General features: G+C 42.7%; 1 pseudogene; it reads left to right on the top strand.

The window, feature by feature from the left end:
- Positions 1-15563: 15563 nt before the first annotated feature.
- LOC147444473 (uncharacterized) lies at positions 15564-17037 on the top strand (annotated as a pseudogene).
- The last annotated feature ends 250 nt before the right edge of the window (positions 17038-17287 follow it).

Below are 17287 nucleotides of genomic sequence, written 5' to 3'. Positions count from 1 at the left end.
AGAGAGGTGGGGATGATGAGTGGAGAAGTGTGTGTGAAAGAGGAAAATGATAAAGTGGAAGAGAGAGTGTGGCTGCATAGCATGGGAAAACTGGGGTCCACTAATAAAATCATAGCTCACAGCTCGTAGCTCAAAAAAATATGAAAACATTTGAGGCAAAAGTTCAGCCCACGAGCTACAACTTTTGTTTGTATCACCTTTTCAAATTCGGAGAGCAAGTGAACTTTAAAAATTCAGCAAAACCGACCGTTTTTTTCCACTGCACAAGGTCCTTGTGTGGTCCTTCTTTGGATGATTCTTTTGAATACCTCCAAGAGTGAGCCCTCCATAGTGCATGTATGCATGCCACCTACCCTTGACCTTATTTGGTAGGTCTATAATTGAAGATATTGTTGAGATCATGATATAAGTGAATAGTACAACTAAGAAAATCAAATATTGAGGGGTCTAAAAAATATGTACATGTCAAATATAAATAATATAAGTGGAAAAAATATAAAGGGGTCAAAAGAAATCTCTCTCATTATGAGGCTACCATAAAAAGATAAATATTTTTGGTGTTCTAATTTTTTTAGAAAAAAAAACAAAATAGATGTAGGAAGGGAAAAGTCACAATAGTGAAAAAATATATACATAAATAAAACTAGTTTTTTTGGATTTTTGTTGGGGTGGAGTTACACCAAATATAAGAGAAGCTTACATGAAAATATTTCTATATGGAATAAAGAGTATGAAAAATGGTAAGAAAAATTGTGGTAATGGTGAGGCAATGTACAGAGCATAAATAACACACACCTAGGTAGAAATATTTAAATAAATACCAAAATAATTATGAAAAAATCTTTTATTTAGGCCCTATATACAAAGAAATATTTACATACGCATGGGCCATAATATACTTATATTTTTTATATTTTTTATTTTTTTGGCTCAACTAGCCCAATGACTAGCTAATTGAGGGTTTTTTATTTCAGTAAGGAAATATGGGAAAAGTCCCCTAACTCACATGCACCTATATACATTGAAATGGTAGGGATAGCCATAGCGTTTGGGTGAATTTGGTAGGGTGGAGTAACTTACTATGGAAATTATGGAGAGCCAAAAAACGGCTATCACTGTATATGCACCATCGAACATCATTATATACGCATCTATAATCTCTACTTCCTCTTCATGATCATCCTTGTCAACCCTTGGGTAAGATGGAAGCTCCCTTCCCTTGTGTACCACTATGTCCGCCAAGTGAGCTTTAACAGAATGATCCGCTTTAAACTCCAACTCATACTCTTGAAGCTCCAAAGTCCACTTTAAGATGCACTTGCTAGGCTTCAAATGTTGTACAACCTCTAGCATCAGGTTTGATGTGGTAAGCACATAAAACTTTTGGGGAAACAGATATGTTTTGAACCTACAACAACCAAGAACCAAGGTGAATACCCATTGTTCTATTTCTGTGTAGGAGAACTCGCTTATATTCTTTATCTTGCTCTCATAATAGATTGGCTTGAAGTTTCTTCCTTGCTTTTGTAAGAGCACCAACCTAAAAGCTACTGACCCCACACTAATAGATACATAGAAAATTGATTGCAAGTTAGGAGGACTCACTATTGGTAGAGCACACAATACCTCCTTCATACCATCAAAAGCATGTTGCATGTCTTGATTCCACTCAAACCCTTGAACTCTTTGACTCAATTTCTGGACAGGTTACACATATTGACATAGCATCCAAAAAAAACGTGACAGGTACCTGAGCTTATGCACAAATGATGCCAAATTCTTTGTGTTGTTAGGTGGATCCATAAGCAACAAAGCCTTAACTTTATCTGGTCGGATTCTATTCCATTTTGGGAAACCACATGTCCTAGAAAATGGACTCTGGCATGAGCAAACTTACACTTCTTTGGGTTGAGTTGCCCACCCTCTTGTTGAAGCCTTCCAAAAATCAACCTCAGCTTCTCCAAATGTGTGACCCTGGAGCTATAACTTCCAATGTCATCCATGAAAACTAGAATAAACTTACCCAAGTAGGGACCAAACACTCTATTCATCCATCCTTGGAAGGTAGCATATGCGTTAACAAGCCCAAAAGGCATTCTTTTGTAGGAAAAACGACCCCAAGGGGTAATGAAGGTCGTCTTCAATCAATCTTCAATTGCCATCAAGATCTGAAAGTAGCCAAAAAATCCGTCCATGATTGAGTAGCATTCATGACTTACAACCTGATGGAGGATTTCATCTAGGAATTATAGTGGATAATGATTCCTTTTTGTGAAGCATTTAAAGGTTTGAAATCAATACATATTCTAAATCTTTCATTTTTTTGGGCACAATAACAACTGGAGAGACCCATTCGGACTCCTCCACTCGGAAGATTAAATTTGCTACCAAAAGCTTTGTCACCTCTTCATGAAGTGCCCTCTCATGAATGACCCCCAACCTCCTAAGCTCCTTGCAACTCTGTATATCCAATGGAAAATAGCTTTGGAAACTCCGTGAAGATGTCTTCATGCTCCTTCTTTTCTTTTTTTGGCAAGTCCTCTCCTAGCATGCTCCTTGCATTTACTTTGGCATGCTCTACAATCGCTTTTGTATTTTTCTTCTCCTCCTTGACCTTCACCTCATGCATCAATGGAGCTTCCTTTTCGACACTTATCCCAAAAAGATCAGGACATAATTGCATCAAGCCTTCCTCTAGACTTTCTTCTAATGATGTAGACGAAGCATCAATATTGCATGATGTAGTTTTTGTCGAATCCGTATCTTGCACCTCAAATAGGGTCTGTGTACGACTCTCATGTGTCTTGATGTTGTAGACAATGTTCCTTCCTTTCTCTTGGTCGTGGATGGTGATCAAGCCCATGCCCCAATCCTGCTTAGCACCAAGGGTTATTAGCCATGGCCTCCCTAAATTATCGGATAAGCATTCTCACCCACTTGCATCATTTAGAAATCAACCAATCACTCAATCCCCAATAATTTTATCTTCACATCTTCAGCTATCCCAAGACACCTTGCCATTTTGTGGTTGCCCATCCTCATGCGGATTGAGGCATTCACTAACATCTTGACTCCTGCTTCCTTCATGATAGCCTTGGTCATGACACACACCTGGGCACCACCATACACATATGCTTGCACTTCTGTCTTCTTTTCCAACATAGCCTCAACTACTGGCACCATATCCACTGGGTGACCAACCCTCAAGGATGACACCATGCTTTGATGCTTTTTTTTTTTGGAAGGAAGCTGCGTACTCACACATTTGGTCCACTGCCTCCTCAATTTAGCATTTAAAGCCAGGAACTGACCAAAAGATATATTGTCCTTCGAATTTTGTATGTCATCGACAATATCGTAGTGTTCAACACCTTGGCCAAGGGGGTAGTCCGTTGGACCTATTTTCCTTCTTCGTCACCTCTTACTACTCTCTGGTTTGTCTTCTACCTTAGCGTTTCCTTTCATTGCTCTTGCTTCCCTCTCTTCTTTGTCTCTTTCTCCCTATCATGCCTAGCTCTCTAATTGGCCAAAACATCCACATCTTGATGCTGAAGGGTAATGATGCTAATAGCCCTACCTTCTCCATTTGCAAGCAACGGTTGTGGTTGTGGTTGTTGTTGTGGTGGCGGTGCTTCTAGTGCCCGCTCTTGATGATTTTCTTCTATTCTCCCTTGACCATGTCCATATAAGGGTTATATCCCCTCCTCTCTCTCTCTTGGTGGTTCAGGACAATCAGGAGCGTTCCCTCTTCATCACAATTGTAGCATCTGCCATGTAGCCTCCGTCTGCTACCTCTCCCAACTGGCCGCTCTTCTGTTTGGTTTCTATTCATTATGTAAATTCTTAATTCTTGGAGCTGGCCGAAAAAATCATGCAAAACTTGGGCTATAACGAGATCCGGACCTTGAACCACTCCCTCCACTTTATCATCCACTACCGCAGAGGGACCATTGGTTGCACCACAACGGGCTCAGCATGTGTCATGCCTTGCTCCCACCTTCTCTTGATCTTCTTACTCTTGGCCTTGACAATTTCCATAGCTCTTTCAACTGTGAAAAGGATCCTCTTGATCGACCTTCTTCCTTACACTTGGATGGAGACAATCTATAAACTGATGCACTTTAAAGAGATCCCCTAGAGTACTTGGGATGCCACCTCTAATTGCACCCAAAGTCCTTTGAAGTGTTGCAAAAACTCTTTGAAGTTGGCATGAACATCTTGCTGCAAACCTCTCAATTTTGTCGTCGCTTTTGTAAAACAGGATCTGGACCTTGAACCACTCATTGCACTTTATCATCCACTACCACAGAGGGACCATTGGTTGCACCACAACTTCCTTAGCATGTGTTATGCCTTTATCCCACCTTCTCTTGATCTTCTTACTCTTGGGCTTGACAATTTCCATAGCTCTTTCAAATGTGAAAAGGCTCCTTTTGATCGACCTTCTCCCTTACACTTGGATGGAGACAGTCCATAAACTAATGCACTTTAAAGAGATCCCCTCGAGTACTTGGGATGCCACCTCTAATTGCACCCAAAGTCCTTTAAAGTGTTGCAAAAAATCTTTAAAGTTGGCATGAACATCTTGTTGCAAACCTCTCAATTTTGTTGTCGCTTCTGTTGCGGTTAGTTTCTTTCCAAACCTGTCAAAAATTGCATGCTTAACCTCCTGCCATGTTTTCTTTTTGTCTTCCTCTAAACCTTCAAACCACTCTCGAGCTTCTTCTTTAAGTGAAAGAGGAAATAGAGCTTTGCTTCATCATTCACAATATGCATACCAAGCGTATGCCACTCAAAGTTCGCAATCCAATCCTTCACACACTCTTCCTTCCTGTGAACATTGGTCGACTATACGCCATCCCTTCAAAGTCGCTTCTCCCCTATGTAAGTAGCTCCACAAAAGTTGAAGTCTTGCACCTCAACCAAACCACCACTTTTATTCAATGAAGCTCAAATTTCACAGAAAAACCACTTCACTTGGGTGCTCAACCGGCAAATTTTAGCTCCCCAGCGGGATCGCCAAAGGATGATGAAGCGAAAGATGCCATGCACACACTCACACACCTAGACAACTCAACACCACACAAGGAGTTTACTAGGATTCCAACCCACACACAACACCACTCAAGAGATCAATAAAAATACTACCCACAAGCTCAATTCAAACTACAAACACCTCAACCTACAAGCCCTTGGTGGCGGCCCGCAGACACTACAAGGTGAGTCGAGTTGATCAACACTTTAAATCACAGTTGATGGTGATCAAAATATACAAGAAAAACCATTAAAAAATCAGAAAATCCAACCACAATAGGCCTGTCTCAAACCATTGCGAAGCCTTCACCTAACTCTACTCTATTGGACTCTTTGGAGTAGCGCTAGCCATAATGGCATTAATGGCAGGGTCACATAGTTTTGCAAAAAGCCTCACCTTCTTCCCTCAATTCCTCGCACACACACATCCATGGAAACCTCATATGTTCCATAGACTCTTGCAAGTGCAAAATCGAAGAGAGAAATCTATCATTCACTCCTCCACACATTCGAAAACAAGACGTGAACGCGACGGGACTATACTAGACCACATGTAGGAACCTTGCTTTCTCGCACACGCAGAGAGGTGAAAGTGCTGAGTATTGGCTTCAAAAGTTTTTCTTCCGCTTGAAAAATCATGCCACCATGACTAATGTGAAAATTTGAAGCCTTTTCACACCTTTTTTGACCATTTTTTGACCTTTTTTGGCCCAGTTTGGCCAATACCCTCGACGGCCATTTTTTGTGGTAAAACCCCAAACGGATTATTTATATTCTAGAAAGCTCAAAAATATTCCCTAAACCAAAGTAAGCCACCTGGAACCATATCTAAGGTGTTGACCCCCTGTCCATGCATGTATGTGTGTCTGACTGTTGGCACGCAAGCATGACTATTTACAATATGTTCACGTCGCATCTTTTCTAAAACTTGAAACCACTTTGCAAAGCTCCCAAATGCATGTATTTACATCCATTTATACATATGCACATGCATATACACGCTATTTTGTACACGCCAAAAACAGTCTATCAAGGATAAGTTAGAGAAACGACTAAATTTTCCCCAGACTCCTTTCCACTGCTATAAGATAGTTATGATTAATGGCCATGATGCCAAGGTGTGGGATACACAAGTAAATTATGTACGCTAGAGATTCAAGAGTATCATACTCGTATCATACGTACTTGAATTTCCAAGTCATGAATATGGACTTGGTAAATGTGGTACTTACTCAAGAAGACTTGATGGTTATATGGGTTAGGGTCATCATTAAAGTGTATCTATGAGCATAATAGTTTGATGTTTGAATCCAATGGTATGCATGTAACTGCTATTGGGGGAGAACGATGTTTCTTCCTTGCCACTTACTTTTACAGTCGACATTATGAAGCTCTCTTCTCAAGATGAAAATAAGAGCTTTTTTGTGTTAATGAGTGTGTCATTTTTTGTCAAATGTTAAAAATGTTTTAACAAATGACCATTCCTTAATGCAGCATTCTTCTGTCTCTTCTCTTCCATCTATGGCTACTTCTCTCTCCCCTAGACTATAAAATGTTATTAGGAAATTAAAAGAGTTATTAATGGATTATAGGGATGTGTTTTCTGATGATGTTCCACCATGGTCACCAAAGAAATATGCTACGCAACACGGCATAGAAGTGGTTGCAAGTAGTAAGCTTATTTAGTAAACCACCTTATCGAATCAGTCATCCTAAGGCTATTGAGATGGAACGTCAGCTTGCTGACTATCCCAATAAATGGTCTATATAACCATTTCTTCACCATGGGCCTCTCCCATTTTGTTTGGTGAAGAAAAAGAAGGGTAGTATGCACATGTGCATAGATTACCGTGGGGCTTGAATGTGGTTACTGTTAAGAACAAGTATTTGTTTCCTAGAGTGGATAATTTATTTGACAAACTCAGCCATGCTTGTATCTTTACAAAGGTGGGTTTGCGGCCAGGGTATCATCACGTACGCATTAGGCTTGCTAGAATACCCAAAACTGTTTTTCAAACAAGGTTTGGACACTATGAGTTTCTAGTTATGTCCTTTGATTTGGCCAAGGTGGAGCTACTTTCATGACTCTTATGGACACTATCTTGAAACGATATTCGAGAAAGTTTGATATTGCTTTCTTCAGTGAAATTCTAGTGTATGGTTCCTATGAGGAAGAACACTTACAACATCAGGGAAAGTTTGTTATTGCTTTCTTCAATAAAATTCTAATGTATAGTACCTGTGAGGAAGAGAACTTACAACACACTATAAGAGGAGTTGTCTATAACCACTAACATTGCCGCGGAAAAACAAAGTAAAAAGGAGAGAGAAAAATTTGTGTGGGCGGCAATAACCACGGCTATGAACGCGGTAGTGGTTTATCAGCAATAAGTGTGGTAATAGTCGTGGCAATATACCCGCTACTATTACCGGGACCTTTGCCGCTGCTATTACCGCGTATATTACCGCTAAACGCCAGTTCAAAAATAAAGGTGCTCATTTGGGCCACCCAAATTTGGGTGGCCCAAATGAACACCTTTATTTTTTACCTGCATAAAACAATAAGACATCAATTGTTTTTTGGAAGAGTATAAAAAATACCAAAGAACTCAAATTGAATTTACTTTACTTTGACAATTAAAAATGTAGAAGATAAACTATTAAAAAAAGTTACAATAAAAAGTAAATAGTTGTATATACATTGTGCCACATTGGGACTTTACGAAAGTCTTGAAAAACCATTTTTTTAATCTAATCCTCGTCGTTGTCCAGAGGCACGTATGTTGGATCACTTTGACTCTACATAAATCCAAACCAAATTAAACAATTATCCACAGCTCAAAACAATTGATACAAAATTACTTGTTTAAACTTACCGCTTGTAGTGATCCAACCGCCCCGTCGAATTGCTCGTGAGAGATGTGGTTGTTTTCAAACAGCCATCGCCAAGTACCAAATTCTGTATGTTGCTCCCGATACTTGACCATCGCTCTGGTTGGTCGAGAGAGAGTGACATTTTCCTAAGTTAGCAATAACAATACCAAATTATCAACTACAATCTTTACAATCAACGATCGACGTTATAATTCAAATAATTTTACATATTTATCCTTCCAAGCTCCCTTGCGACGTGAGCCATAGTACGTGGGAGTTTGTCTTGCGCGGGCCTCGGGTTGTTGTCTATATGATGAGCCCGTCGTCGCAGCTTCATTGCTCTTCTCTTGAATTTCCCACTCCCACTCCGCGTCTGCCATGTTGCCACCAGGTACCTCCTGTCTGGATCTCTGACCTGGTTGGCTGCTGTGCGCCGCACACTGGACTACTTGTTTTTTAGAAATGCTTTTATGTAGCTCTCCAACCATTGTTGTGAAAAACGTTGATCGGGGGCGTTTGGAAATCTAGCTAATAGAGCGTCCTCAATGTACCGTGCATGATCGGGCAGTTGGTCTCTGAACTTTATAAAACAATTCTTATACGTTGAATGTATAAGAATTTGTAGATGGTGTCGAAATGCCCTACATTGTGCTGTGCCAAAATCAACCTCCCAGCCATATTTAACCCTGTAGTAGCACCCATGCGTGTCTGGCACGGGCGTGTCAGTATCCTCGTCCTCTACGTCAGGGGCGGCACTCTCTGAAAGTGGGGACTCCCTTCCCCTGCCACTACCAAAACATGCAAAACCACAAGATCCGCCGCTGCTTCGTCTCTCATGGCGCTCGCTGTCCTGAGACGAGCGTCGATGCGTGCTGCCAGAGGAAGTCTGTCGACTATGTTCTAGCAAAGCCGGAGTGGAATGGAGTTGCGTAGGACCCTGTGAAGCCATGGGAGTAGGACCCTGCGATGCAAGGGGAGTAGGACCCTGCGATGGAATAGGAGTAGGACAATAGGAAGGGAGAGTTGAGAGAGGTGCCATTGGTGCGAGGCTCTGTAGGTAAGGAGTCCCTCCCTGACTCCCCCATGGTGTAGTCTGCGGAGAAATGCTGTAGTTCGCAAGCTACTATGGAGTGTAGTGGCCAAACAAATCCTCCGTCGAACGGAGGTACTACTCTCGTAAAGAGATAGCCCACTGTAAGTCAGGATCTACAACTGGTGCAGGAATCTGAGAAGGGTAGGTGTAGGATGGCCATGCTTGCAAATAACAAAAAAAAAACCTATGACACTCATGGTTTACGGTTAACTATGTAGAAACATTATTTATTTTTTTGCTTGTTCTCACCGACTCAAGACTCGGGTCCAGTGGATACAATGTCCACCACGGGTGGGAGCCCACCTGAGATGTGAACCAACCAAAAGAAGAGCCAGCTGGCTGCTCCTCACCAGTTGGTCTATCGTCTGACATCTACATTACAAAGAGAAATAAAAGATTAAGCTTTCCACCCTACTCACTCATTTAAATATACATACACAAGTATATTCCCACACAAACACGTAGATACATATACATACTAGTAGACCGAAGTAGAGGCTAGTAGTGCCAAAGGTCAACTGCACCTCTTTAGATATCATCGCAGTCTCAACCGTGGTAAAACCAAAGGTACGTTGCGGTAATCCATGCATGAGTGGATCAATGACCGCAATGCCACGATTAAAAAAGGACTATACCCAAGAGAAAGCGTTTAACCTTCGGATGCTATGCTCCCATACTTAGTGCCTACATACATGAATAAATAGATATATATGTTCACACATATATATGTTAAGGTTGTAAATGTAGCCATCGTTTTGTGTTGGCTGCACCTAAATTCAACGTCTAAGTGATCAATTGATCGTAACAGTACAATTCTAATGTAATGCAATAAGTAATTCTATTTCTCTCACTCTATCTCTCTCTCTCCGTCCTAGAGTCATGTCTGCGCCTCCATGTAAAGCAAGCACTCTCAGAGATGAGAAGCCAAACATGGGCGACATCTTATGCCAAGGCATGGAGGCCTAGGCTAAGGTCATGGTGGCTTTGGACTTGGGCACCACTTTTTCGGGCTTCGCGTATGTCCAGAAGAGTGACCCCAAGGACATCCACCATGTCTTAGAATGGCCTCACAAAGTGAGGCAGCCGTTTCATCCCGTTATTGCAAAACATAGATCAACATGTTTTACAAGTGGAACCCATTGTCTTCTACCTACACCCTCCAAGCTTGGGGATGGGCTGCCCTTCGCTTTCTCTGTCTTTCTCTCCCTCTTTCTCTCTCTCTTTCTTTCTCTACCTCTCTTTCTCTACCTCTTTCCCTCTATCTCTCTTTCTTTCTCTACCTCTTTCTCTATCTCTATCTCTCTTTCTCTTTCTCTCCCTTTTTTCCTCTCTCCCTTTCTCTCTCTCTCTCTCTCTCTCTCTCTCTCTCTCTCCCTATCCCTATTTCCCTCTCTCTCCCTCTTTCCCTCTCTCACTCTATCTCTCCCTATTTCCCTCTATCTCTCTCTCTTTCTTTCTCTACCTCTCTCTCTCTCTCTCTCTCTCTCTCTCTCTCTCTCTCTCTCTCTCTATCCCTATTTCCCTCTATCTCTCTCTTTCTCTCCCTCTCTTTCTCTCTCTTTTTCTCTCCCTCTCTTTCTCTCTCTCTCTCTCTCTCTCTCTCTCTCTCTCTCTCTCTCTCTCTCTCTCTCTCTCTCTATTCCTCTCTTTCTCTCCCTCTCTATCTACTCTCTCTCTCTCTCTCTCTCTCTCTCTCTCTCTCTCTCTCTCTCTCTCTCTGTCTCTCCCTCTCTATCTCTCTTTCTGTATCTCTTTCTATCTCTTCCTGTCTTTCTGTATCTCTCTTTATTTTTCTCTATCTACTGTCTCTCTTTCCCTATCTCTCTCCCTCTATCTCTCTCTCTTTCTTTCTCTCCCTCTCTTTCTCTCCCTCTTTCTATCTCTTCCTCTCTTTCTCTATCTCTCTTTCTTTCTCTCTATCTGTATTCCTCTCTTTCTCTCCCTCTCTATCTCTCTCTTTCTCTCCCTCTTTCTATCTCCTCCTCTCTTTCTCTATCTCTCTTTCTTTCTCTCTATCTCTATTCCTCTCTTTCTCTCCCTCTCTATCTACTCTCTCTCTTTCCTTCTCTCCCTCTATCTCTCTCTTTCTCTCCCTCTTTCTATCTCTTCTTATCTTTATCTATCTCTCTTTCTTTTTCTCTATCTCTATTCCTCTCTTTCTCTCCCTCTCTATCTACTCTCCCTCTTTCCCTCTCTCACTCTATCTCTCCCTCTCTTCCTCTATCTCTCTCTCTTTCTTTCTCCCTCTCTATCTCTCTCTTTATCTCCCTCTTTCTATCTCTTACTCTCTTTCTCTATCTCTCTTTATTTTTCTCTATCTCTATTCTTCTCTTTCTCTCCCTCTTTCCCTCTCTCACTCTATCTCTCTCTCTTTCTTTCTCCACCTCTCTTTCTCCCTCTCTATCTCTCTGTTTCTTTCCCTCTTTCTATCTCTCCCTCTCTATCTACTCTCTCTCTTTCCCTATCTCTCTCCCTCTTTCCCTAACATGGACTCCCTCTATCCCTATCCCTATCTCTTTCTCTATTTTGCTCTCTCTCTCTCTCTCTCTCTCTCTCTCTCTCTCTCTTTCCCTCTCTCTCTCTCTCTCTACCTCTATCCCTCTTTCTCTCTCACTCTCTTTCTCTATTTCTCTCTCTCTATCTAACATTTCTCTCCCTCTTTATCTATTTCTCTCTCTCTATTTAACATTTCTCTCCCTCTCTTTAAATCTCTCTCTCTCTCTCTATTTATCTATCTCTATCCCTCTTTCTCTCTCACTCTCTTTATCTATTTCTCTCTCCCTATCTAACATTTCTCTCCCTCTTCATCTATTTCTCTCTCTATATTTAACATTTACCTAAATTTCTCTCCCTGTATCACTCTCTTTATCTATTTCTCTCCCTCTCTTTAAATCTCTCTCTCTCTCTCTCTCTCTCTCTCTCTCTCTCTCTCTATTTCATCTAACACTATCCAAACAATCATTTTCAAAACATGTGTGACAAATCAATCATTTCCAAACGTGTGTAGCAAAGCAACCATATTCAAACGGGCTTAGCAAAACAACCATTTCAAACAAGCCGTGCAAAACAACCATTTCCTAATGAACGAGGTATGTTATAATGGATTCTCTATTTTCTCTATTTTTTTTTAAATTTGTGTGTGTGTGTGTAGTAGAAAACAAAAGGGGAAGAGGGAGAATGTGCTTTTGTGTTTACCTCTTTGTTGTAGCGCGGTTGAGCTTCAAATAGGTTGAGCATCCAAAGAAGATGGCGGAATACCCCCTTGCTGAAACTTGGACGAAACCCTCTTCGACGAAACTTGAGAAGCTTGGAGAAGGAGAGAGGGGGAAGGGAGAGATGGGGGGGGGGGGGGACGGAGAGATGGGGAGTGGGAGAGGGGAAGGGGGGAAAGCTTGGGAGCGATGGCGGAGAGCAAGAAACATAGGGAAGACAGGGTATGCTGCAAAAACGCGGCATACTCTTCCTTCTTTCCTTTTTTAGGCACCAGCTATTACCGCAGCTATTACCGCCTATATTACCGCGGCCAATCATTTCAAACGGATACATGCGAATCCGAGGTTGGGGGGGGGGGGGGGGTGTACAAACCACCCCCCCTACCCTTAGCTATACATTATTTCATTTTTTAGCCTTTTGAGTTTTTTTATGAAGATTTTTAATTTTTTATGGATACTTTATTTTGTAGTAATTTTAAATGTTTATTAATTGAATTTTAAAAATCTCTTTTAGTTAAAAAATAATTTTAACACTTATTGTCATTTATTCCCTTTGACTTTAACTATATGTAATTTTTCTAATGAAATTAAGTGTTTTTTTAATTATTTATTTTTTACAACATATGACTAAATAAACAACCTTTCGCGTGTGCAAGACATCGATTGGGATGATCGTGGTCCTCCTGGAGGCCCAGAGCGAGATCATTGGCTCAAGGAAAAACTACCTTGTCCTTGCGCCAAGTGCAAAAGGGCAATTCTCGCTTGAGGCGCATTGCTTTGGAGCACGTGGAGAACGAAGGGATTTGGAATCCTCGGAAAAGCGCTCGGAGAGATGATAGGACAACTCACCCGTCGCTTGAGGAGGTGCCCCATTGGTCTGTGTTCATTGGTGGTGCACCGGCGCGCAAGGCCGGACGGCAGAGGCAAGAGGACTGGGCGTTTTCGGTGCACCACATGGTGATCCTGCCATTGGCTCTATGTCGGAAACTCCTACTGCGTCTTCGTCACACTTGTACAAATGTTTAAAATGAACAAAGTTTTTGTCTTATAAGACTCTCTTTTTCTTTATTGTGCACAAAAATGAAGTAGTATGCATGCTTAGATCAAGTTTGTGGAGACGACGTCTCCCGAACACCAAGTAGAGCTTGTCACTCTACTATGGAAGATGATAGGACTAATGTGCAGACATGCTTGCGGCGGCCTCAGGCTCTCAAGTGCCAAATGGACTAGTCATCCATTGTGGAATGATGTAGTAGGGTAACATAGGGATCCTCTACCCGCTAAGAAAAGGACTAATGAATATGCTTTATCTTCTCTACCCCATAGTCGAGGACGACTATGATTTCAAGAGAGAGATAATTTCATAATAATCAACATCTAATTCTTCTAAATGATTTTCTCAGGTTAAACTGATCATTTAATATGGGGAAGTGATAGGGGAGAAAAAGCTAGAATATTGGTTAAGCTAGTAGACCGGCCACAGTAGGGATCCAAAGGAGGGAAAATAGGGATCCAAAGGGGGGGCCATCTGTAAAAGAGCCATGTGCAACAAGCCCATTAAGGCTTTCAAAATGCTATGGTTCCAAAATTCAAAGGTTGTGTCCAAAGGTCAAACATTGGGGGAATTGGATGCTTTGTGTGTGGTCCAAAAGTCTTTGGCAATCCCTACATAAGAGGGGGCAAGCCTTGCAAGTAGGGTACTAGTCAGAAACTCACACACACACACACACACACACACACACACCTCATTCCCTTTACACAAAGGGAATGAGGGACACGTGTCAACTCCCTAGCCCAGATGCCCACAACATGTACCCACTTCCTATTGGATGGCCTTGGAGGTGGACCAATGAGAATTAGGCTAGAGTAAATCTAGTTTAATTAATTTAAAAACACTTAATCAAAGAACCAATAAGAATTAAGCTCTCTAGAAGACTATTGGAAAGTCTCCCAAGGGGACCAATGAGCATTCAGCAGCCCAATGGCTTGCCTGATCCCTATTGGCCACGAGGCAAAGGGGTCCAATGAGAGTTTAGTTGAATTAAATAATTACCTAAAGCTCTCACAAAAGGGGAAAGGGGGACACATGTTAGAAGGCTATCACTTATGTTGCTTAATTACCATTGGCTAAGCCTGGGGAGGTCCAATAGGATGCTAGCAAGAGCAAATAGCAAGAGGGGTCGACCAAGAGAGAGAGGGGGACTAATTTTTCAAAGGCATTATCACCTACACACTCACACTAGCTCATGTGTGAAGTAAAGAAGACTCTCTCTCCTTCTCAAGCTTTAATGGAAAGCTTACCACCTACTCCAAGCTTGTGAGAAGGGAGGCCTACACCAACAACTCTTGGATTTGTCACGATGCAAATCCAACCAAGAGCCAAGATTCAATGCATGCTCATCTCCTCTGCCATGCTAATTACTAAGCTAAGCTATGCTAATATGAGTGATTATGTGAGGAGATGTACATCTTTCTTGTAAGAATACTCCTTCTTCCTCTCAATCTACTCTCATACCCCGCTAGCTCTCACCATCTTCGAGGGTGTGTGAGGTCTTGGGTTTGAGACCGTGAGGGAATTGATGTTGTGTTTGATAAGTGTTTTGGGTAGTGCATGAAGTTTCCATCTTCATTGCACTAGATAGTATGGAAGGAACACAAGAATTTGTATTGTAAAATGTCTCTCTCGATGGGAGAAACCATAATACAAAGCCTTTTGGAGGGGGGGCTGGCTCCATGCAAATCCGGTCCTGAACTGTTGTCAATTGCTTAATTTCTCTCTCTCTTTTGAAGTATTGTTCATGCTATCTAACTAGGTGTTATGCTTTTTGTTGCTTTCTCCACCCAAGCACTCTTGTTAATCTCATTAGGAATCTATTCTAATGAAATACTCACTATGTTCATGCTATTTTCCGACACACAAGTTACTAGCCCATTAAATGTTACATACATGGGATGATCATCGACCACTTTTGACTTTGCAGCAGGTGCCACGTGGATGGCCCACATGTCACGAGTCTCCTTCTCCAAAGTTTTCTCAAGACCGCCCAGATGAGGTCTGTGGATACAATCAAAGCGTGCAGTGGAAGGCAAGCCAAAATGTTCTATTGCCTATAAAACCCTGGCGCTTGTCTAAGTAAGGTTAGGCTAGAAAGCTTCAAACTCCTTCAAGTAATCAAAACTTTTTCCCTCACAATTGGAGTTTGGGGGGGGGGGGGGGGGGGGGGGGGGGGGGGGGCAAAAGGCGAAACATTAAATGTGGAGGGGGCAAGTGAAACTGAAGCAGTCACTCCGCTTTGCATGGTAAAGGGCACCTTGGAGCTGCTAGAATGGTATGGGGTGTTTCCAACATCATTTGAGGGCCCTCCCAAGCCACCTTTAGAGGGCCTATAGGGTAGCCCTCTTAGTGTCATGGCTTTTAAGTCCTGGTGCTCATAAGGGCGTTTACACACTAATGGGCACTGCCTCACGTTCAATTTGGGGTGGGCGGGTGAGCTTTACACACTTGCTTGCCCAACCTTAAGTAACAATAAAATAAAAGCTGCAAATTGCAACAGTTGGTGCGTAGGCTATTGGTTGCGTCAGAGTCTTCCTGCTGACGCGACGTGAGCTCCACCCCTGCCCATCGATGGACAGGGGAGCTTGGCTGTCCCTTGTCTTGGGCACTCCACTTTTTGCGCATCGAATTCGACGTTGCCACCTGGAATCCACGCAAGCATGCCCAAACTTGGGCGTTCTGTGTGTAACCAGCCTAAGATTATGTACATGGGAACCACTTTTGACTTTGCAGAAGGTGCCACGTGGGTGACGCACAGGTCACGAGTCTCCCTCTCCAAAGTTTTCTCAAGACCGCCCAGATGAGGTCTGTGGATACGATCAGAGTGTGCAGTGGAAGGCAAGCCAAAATGTTCTGTTGCCTATAAAACCCTCGCTGGGTTAGTATTAAGAAGCTCATAATTTTCAGCTTCAACAATACCTAATCCATCATCATCAAACCAAGAGCAGGCCGACAGAGCAGACAGGCGTAACACCTCACGTCCATCCATGGAAACTTGCAGAAGGCAGTACTGCGTGGGCCACCGCCATTTCCTCCATAGCCACGGCGCCCATCTTCCTGCACACCATCAGTGTCCCCACATGGGCTACGAGTCTAGTGGCCCCTTCGGCGCTCCTGCCCCGCCCAATATTGAATCAGCTGCATCAGGCATGATGAAGCCTCACCATTTGGATCCCCACATAAGCTCCTTCTCCGCTCCGCTCCCTCCACCAGCTCATGTTCCTCTTCATGGCTTGGTTCCAATCAATCCTGATCATCACACCCCTGCTTTCCATGTTCGCCCTCATGCATTCCACCTCCACCGTGCCAGTCATTTCCATCCTCCTCCGCCTGCAGCAGCACCTCTTGCGCCTGGTCACCACGCCGAACACCTTCATCGCCATCGTCACCACCCTCCTTAGCCTCTTCAGGGCCACCCTTTCCACACACCTCAGGCGCCATATGCAGGAGCTGCAGCTCCTGCGTGATCAGCTGGTAGCGCTTCATGCTCCTCATATTCAGCCATCGCTACCATCAATATAGCCATCGCCATCGCCAGCGCCATCGCCAGCGCCACTTGCTACCTTTCTCGGATCCTCCGCCTCTTCATGAACACCCTATTCTCAATATAGCCATCGCCATCGCCAGCGGCACTTGCTACCTTCCTCGGATCCTCCGCCTCTTCATGAACACCCTATTCTCCACTCAGCTACCCCATTCTCACCCGTTGTAGCTCATGTGGCAGCTGTGATATAATTATATACAACTTCTAAGTTTTCAAGATCTGTCGACGTCAATACACTGTAATTCATTTTCATGCATGAATTTGCAAGCACTAGGCTGTATAATGTTGTTTGATGCATATGTGAGAGAGAGAGAGAGAGAGAGAGAGAGAGAGAGAGAATCTTTGGCTTTTTTCATTTGAGACAACTGGTAAGTTGCAATTTACATATTCTCGATCTGAAGTGCCTCAGCACTGTGTGACACGAACTATTAAATGAAGTACCAACAATGGAATCGACCGAACTAAAGTGAAGATGT

The sequence above is a fragment of the Adiantum capillus-veneris genome, chromosome 13 (genome assembly GCF_014529385.1).
Source record: "Adiantum capillus-veneris isolate H3 chromosome 13, ASM1452938v2, whole genome shotgun sequence".
NCBI lineage: Eukaryota > Viridiplantae > Streptophyta > Polypodiopsida > Polypodiales > Pteridaceae > Adiantum > Adiantum capillus-veneris.
The sequence above is the reverse complement of the archived record's forward strand: the minus strand, read 5'-3'. Positions and strand labels throughout refer to the sequence as shown.